Below are 6,445 nucleotides of genomic sequence, written 5' to 3'. Positions count from 1 at the left end.
GCCCGTCTCCCTCCCCCCCCAGCCCAGTCCCGCCCGTCTCCCTCCCCCCCAGCCCTGTCCCGCCCATCTCCCTCCCCCCCCAGCCCGGTCCCGCCCTTCTCCCTCCTCCCCAGCCGGTGTCCCGCCCGTCTCCCTCCCCCCCAGCCCTGTCCCGCCCGTCTCCCTCCCCCCCCAACCCTTTCCCGCCCGTCTCCCTCCCCCCCCAGCCCAGGCCCGCCGTCTCCCTCCCCCCCCAGCTGGGTCCCGCCCGTCTCCCGCCCCCCCCAGCCCGGTCCCGCCCTTCTCCCTCCCCCCCCAGCCCGAGTCCTGCCCGTCTCCCGCCCACCCAGCCAGGCCGGCCTGTCTCTCACCCCCCCAGCCCTAGTCCCCCACCCAGCCCAGGAAATATGGAATGCTTCAGGAATTTGTGTGTCACCCTTGCGCAGGGGCCATGCCAATCTCGTCTGTATCATTCCAACTTTAGTATATGTGCTGTTGCCGAGTCGAAGACTGGGCTTTTTATTCTGTTCCGTACTATATTTCTTACTATTGCCTTGTAGTATAGTTTGATATCAGGTAGCATGATTCCTCCAACTTTGTTCTTCTTTCTCATGATTACTGTGGCTATTGGTTTGGTTTTCTTTTATTTGTTTTTGTTGTGTGTGTGTGTGTGTGTGTGTGTGTGTGTGTGTGTGTCTGTGTGTGTGTATTTGTTTATGTGTTGGGGTTTTTTTTGTACATCCATATAAATATTTCTGATATTTGTAGTCGCTCTCTGAAGTACGTCATTGGACATTTCAATGTTGTTAATTCTTCCTATCTTAGAACATCATTTATGCTTTGACATATTTGTATCTTCTTCAACATCTTCCTTCCATCCTTCCTTTCTTTCATTTTCTTTCTTCTTTCTCTCTTTTCCTTTCTTACTTCTTTCTTCTTTCTTCTTCTTTCTTTCTTTCTTTCTTTCTTCCTTTCTTTCTTTCTTTCTTTCTTTCTTCCTGCCTTCTTTTTTCTTTCTTTCTTTCTACATGATATTTATTATGTTGACGTGTATTCATTCCATTCACCCTTTGCTGAGAGTTGTTACAATGAATAGGTGCTGTGTTTTGTTGACTGCTCTTTCTGCATCTATTGTTATAAGCATGTGATTTTTATTCTTTATTTTGTTTATGCTGTATCATGTTGTTTATGAGCAGATACTGTACCAAAGTTGCATCCCTAGAATAAATCCCACTTCATCATGGTTGTGTCATCTGTTGAATATATTACTGGATCCAGTTTGCCAATATTTTGTTGAGGATTTTAGCATCTACATTCATCAGGGATATTGGCCTATCCTTTTCTTTCTTTGTAAAGTCTTATTCTGATTTGGGAATTAGGATAATGCTGGACTCATAAAATGAGCTTGGGAGTCTTCCCTTGCCTTGAGTGTTTTGGAGGAGGTTGAAGAGAACAGGTACTAGTTCTTCTCTGACTGTTTGATGAAATGCACTGTGAAACTATCCAGTCCATCACCTGCGTTGGTTGAGAAGTTATTTTTTCTTTTAATCCTCACCAAGGATATATTTTCCAATGAATTTTTTTTTTTTTATTTTTATTTTTTTAGAGAAGAGGGAGTAAGGGAGGGAAGGGCTGAGGGAGGGGAAATAGAAAGAGAGAGAGACATCAATGTGAGACACACACATCAAATGGTTGTCTCACACACACCCCCCTCAACAGAGGTCTGGGGTGAATCTGAAATCCAGGTATGTGCCCTTGACTGGGAATTATTCCCATGATGCTTTGGTGCATGGACCATAGCTCTAACCACTGACTTACAATCGCTGGTGCTTCATTGATCTCTTGTTTTTTACTGTTTTGTTTATTTCTACTCTGATATTTATTATTTCCTTTATTCTTCTTACTTGTGGTATCTTTGTTTTTCTTTTGCACTAGTTTCTCTAAGTGTAAAGTTAGATGATGTATTTCAGATTTTTCTTGTTTCTGGAGGTAGGCCTGTAATGTTATGAATTTCCCTCTTAGGATGGCTTATGCTGTGCTCCATAGAGTTAGGATTGTTGTGCTCTCATTTCCATGTGTTTTAAGGTATTATTTCACTATTTCCTTGATCTCATTGTTAACCACTCATTGTGTAGTAACATGTTAATTAGCCTCCAAGACTTTCTGTGTTTTACAGTTTTTTCTTTCTTTTAAATCCTATAATTACTAATTTTTATTGTGGTCAAATAAATATGAGATTTAGAGTTTTAACCACAGTTAAGTATACATGAAGTATATTGACAGCAATTCTCACCACCATGTATCTCCCGATTTATATATATTTTGCTTTTCATTGATTTTATTTCTCTGTTAATAAATTTATCGGGGCAGGGTGGTTTTAGGTGTGTACAATTCAGTAATAGATCACTTGTAGATCAGTTTTTTTCTATTTGACTTCTAGTTATATCCAGTGATGATCAGAAAAGTTTCCTGATATGATTTCAATCTTCTTAAATTTACTGAGACTGTTTTTGTGCCCTAACATGTAGTCTATCTGGATAATGTGGAACGTCCACTTAAAAAGAATGTATATTCTATTGCTTCAGGGTGAAATGCTCTGAAGATACCAATTAAATCCATTTGATCTAGTGTGCTATTTAAGGCCACTCTTTCCTTCTTCATTTTCTGTGTGGAAGATCCAGCCATTGATGCCAAGGGGGTGTGAAAATCCCCTACTATGACTCTCTTATTGTTGACCTCTCCATTTATGTACATCAGGATTTAGGTTACACATTTACTTGCTCTTATGTTGTGGAAACACATGTTTGCAAGGGTTAAATCCTCTTGTTGGATTGCTCTCTTTATCATTATGTGGTAGCCTTCCTTATCGATCAATATAGCCTTTGTTGTTGTTGTTGTTGTTTTTAAACATTTTCCATTGGTTTCTCACAGAGAGGAGGGGAGAAGGCCAGAGAGTTAGAAACATCAGATCAGTTGCCTTCTGCACAGCCCCTACTGGGGATGTGCCTGCAACCAAGGTACATGCCCTTGACGGGAATCGAACCCGGGATCCTTCAGTCTGCAGGCCGACGTTCTATCCACTGAGCCAAACCAGTTAGGGCTATAGTCTTTGTTTTAAAGTCTATTTTGTCTGCTATAGGTATTACCTCCCCAGCTTTTTTTTTTCTATTTGTATTTGCATGAAATATATTTTGCCATCTCCTTGCTTTTTGTCTGTATATCTTTCATTCTGAGGTAGGTCTCTTGTTGACTGCATATATATGGTTATTGTTTGCTTATCGATTCAGCTGCCATGTCTTTTAATTGCAGCAGTTAAGCCACTTACATTTAAAGTGATTATTCATAGATATGTTTTATTCTTTTAACTCTGATTCCCTTTGATTCCTTCTTGATAGTTCTTATACTAATGGTTTGGTGGTAATACACCTCTTTTTCTGTTTCTTGTCGGGAAGCTCTTTATTTCTCCATCAATTTTAAATGATAGCCTTGCTGAGTAGAGTAGTCTTGGTTGAAAGTCCTAGGCTTTTCATTACTTTGAATATTTTGTGCCAATCCCTACTGGCATGGTATGTTTCTGTAGAGAAATAAGCCGACAATCTTATGGGACCTCCCTTTTAGGTAACTGACCATCTTTATCTTGTTGCTTTTAAAATGTCCTGTCTTTTATCTTTGTCCTTTTAATTATGATGTGTCCTGGTGGCGGGCCTTTTTGGGTTCATCTTCTTTGGGACTCTGGGCTTCCTGGACTTGTGTGTCTCTTCCTTCACCAGGTTAGGGAAGTGTTCTGTCATTATTTCTTTTAATAGGCTGTAGTCCCTGAATCTCTCTTTTCTCCTTGTACTCCTATAAGGTGGATGTTGTTCATGTTTCCTATTGTCCCAAAAGTCTCTTAAACAGTCCTCATTTTTAAAGTTTTCTTTTTGATGCTTTTGTCTTCTCTGACCTGGTCTTCCAAATCACTAATTTGATTCTCTGCTTCATTCAACTATTTATTTTCTGTAGTGTATTCTTCATTTCAGAGATTGTACTCTTTATTTCTGACGGGATCTTTTATATGGCTTAAATGTTCTTTGTCATGCCTACTGCCAGTTTTCAAGTCCCACTGATTTCATCCACTCTTTGCCGAACTTCTATTAACATCCTTACAACCACGTTTTTTAAACATGCTGTATCTGGAGTATTGCTTGCCTTCACTTTGTTTAGCATTTTTTCTGGGTGTGTCTCCTGTTCTTAAATTCGGGGCATATTTCTTTGCATTTTGGCTGCCTCTGTGTGTTTGTTTCTTTGTATTAAAATCCAGGTCTTGGTAGTGTGGCTTTGTGTAGTAGATGTCCTGTGGAACCCAGTGGCAAGGGCTTCTTGATCACCTGAGTTGAGTGCTCCAGGGATGTGCCCTGTGTGTGATGTGAACCTTCCTGTGGTAGTTGATTCATGATGGCTATTGGCTCATGCATGTGTTGAGTCGATGCTCAGGCTAGTTGGCTGGGACCATAGTTACCCTGCCTACAGTGTAGTGTATGAGCTGCTGACAGGTGTTGACCAGGTGGAGCGCAATTCATCTCAGCAGGTTATGGTGCCTGCCTAGATCTCTCTTTGGATATGCCTCTTGTAAGGCTAATTGTATCCTGCTCTGATGTGCTCTGAAGCTGGCCACTGGGCTTGTTGGTCCTGGGGCTTCCTGGGAGGGACTCTGGTGCTGAACAATGTCAGATGCTTTATGTGACTGGCGCAGGGCAATCTATTTGGATCTACAAAGCAATTCACAATTTGTGACAGCCTCTGCTGAGGCTGAGTGAGCACCGGAAGGTCCAAGCAGAGCACCAAAGCTGGCTTTTACTAGCATTGAGCCTGGGGACAGGTCAGCAAAAGTCCCAGAGCACACCACATTCTGCCTCTCTGTCTGCCTCCATCTGCTGGGTACCTGTGAGTCTCAGTTAATGAAAGAGTCTCTGGAAGCACTCAAGTTACATAAGGTAGGTTCTCAGGGAGTCCCCAGGTAGAGGTGAGTGGTGTTCACCAGATTAATGCAGGTTCAAGCTCAGTATCAGTGTTGGGTGTGAGGCCACTCAGCAAATTCCCCATTGTATACCAGGTCCAGCTGCCACCCACTGGGTCCTCACACATCTTTGAGCAGTGTACAGAAGACACAGACCTAGCATTGTTTGTAGGAGGGGAATGAAAAAGTCAAAAGAGGCTCCTTCCCAGGATGAAGATGTCTGGGATCTGTAGTCTGAGATCAGCCGTGTGAGCTGAAGGGCTTTGCAGAGGGTCTGTGCATTCTCAGAGGCCAGAGAACTGCTTCCTGTGGTGGATGATTCATGGGTCCCCTGGGATGCCACAGGGGAGCAAGAGCATGGCAGATCATGCAGGTGTGATGTCCTCCTCAAGTAGTGAAAAGTAGAGTCCCCTCATGGGTGGCTGATTTCAGCAGATTCATCCCTCCATTTCTATCCTAAGAGAACTGGAGCTCTCTCCAGACTTCTGACCACATGCACGCTCATGGGCTTTTGAGCAGCACTATCCCTGCCTTCTTTCTTCACGGCTGGATGAGCCAGGCTGGCTGGAGTGTAGGGAAGGGAGGATAGAGGTCCGTTTGGTGGGTTGAAATGCTGTTAGAACCTTTAAGGCTTAAATTTATTTTTCCTGTGTCTGCTCCCACACAACAACTGAGCAGCCAAAGTGCTGCTTAGCTCACTCTCAAGGAAGCACAATACTGCCTTGCACCAGTGTCACGTGTCACCAGAGCAGTGAAGGGAGCAACTGGAGGAAGAAGACAAGGCGTTCCTCTCCCAGCGGTGTAACACCCTCACAGGCATGATTCTGTCTGGAGAGCTGACCCCTGCTGGAGCGCTTAAGGCTTTTAGGCACAGAGTGAAATGATCTGATTTATATTTTTTAAAGATCACTCTGATTTTCATTTTTATTTGTATTAAAAATTGTTTTACTAATTTATTTTTTTCAATTAGGGATGACATTCAATATTAGTTTCAAGTGTACAAAATAGTGGTTAGACATTTATATAACATATAAAGTCATCTCCTGATAAGCTTAGCATAGGATATCTTTGAAAAGGGTATTAATCCTATTCATGCGGGGTCCACCCTCATAACCTAAGCAACCTCAAAAGACCCACCTTTTCTTTATTTTTAATCAACCTTATTTGGGTGACATTCATTAATAAAATTGCATCGGTCAGGCGTGCAATTCTATAATGCATTATCAGTATATTGTATTGTGTGTTCACTGCCTCCAAGTCAAGTCTCCTTCCATCATCATTTATCCTCCTTATGCCCTCTTCTCCCTCCCCCACCAGTCACCCACCAACCCTACGCCCCACTCCCCACATGCCACCCCCACCTGCCACCATAAACTCCACTCCCCTAGCCCCCACCTGCCACCTCATACCCCACACCCCACACACCCAGCCCCCATTTGCCTCACCATACCCCACACCCACTGCCCCAAC

The 6,445-nt window shown here is 43.1% G+C and overlaps 2 non-coding genes across 2 annotated transcripts; both read right to left on the bottom strand.

The window, feature by feature from the left end:
* Nucleotides 1–380: 380 nt before the first annotated feature.
* LOC138998744 (U6 spliceosomal RNA) lies at nt 381–490 on the bottom strand. The gene has a single exon (XR_011469245.1). It is a non-coding gene; the product is annotated as a U6 spliceosomal RNA (small nuclear RNA).
* A 5,133-nt stretch (nt 491–5,623) lies between these two features.
* LOC138998734 (small nucleolar RNA SNORA74) lies at nt 5,624–5,826 on the bottom strand. The gene has a single exon (XR_011469236.1). It is a non-coding gene; the product is annotated as a small nucleolar RNA SNORA74 (small nucleolar RNA).
* Between the last annotated feature and the right edge of the window lie 619 nt (nt 5,827–6,445).

Source organism: Myotis yumanensis, unplaced genomic scaffold, assembly GCF_028538775.1.
Source record: "Myotis yumanensis isolate MYYU_CA2020_CCGP unplaced genomic scaffold, mMyoYum1.0.hap1 SCAF_20, whole genome shotgun sequence".
In the NCBI taxonomy this organism is placed as follows: domain Eukaryota; kingdom Metazoa; phylum Chordata; class Mammalia; order Chiroptera; family Vespertilionidae; genus Myotis; species Myotis yumanensis.
The sequence above is the reverse complement of the archived record's forward strand: the minus strand, read 5'-3'. Positions and strand labels throughout refer to the sequence as shown.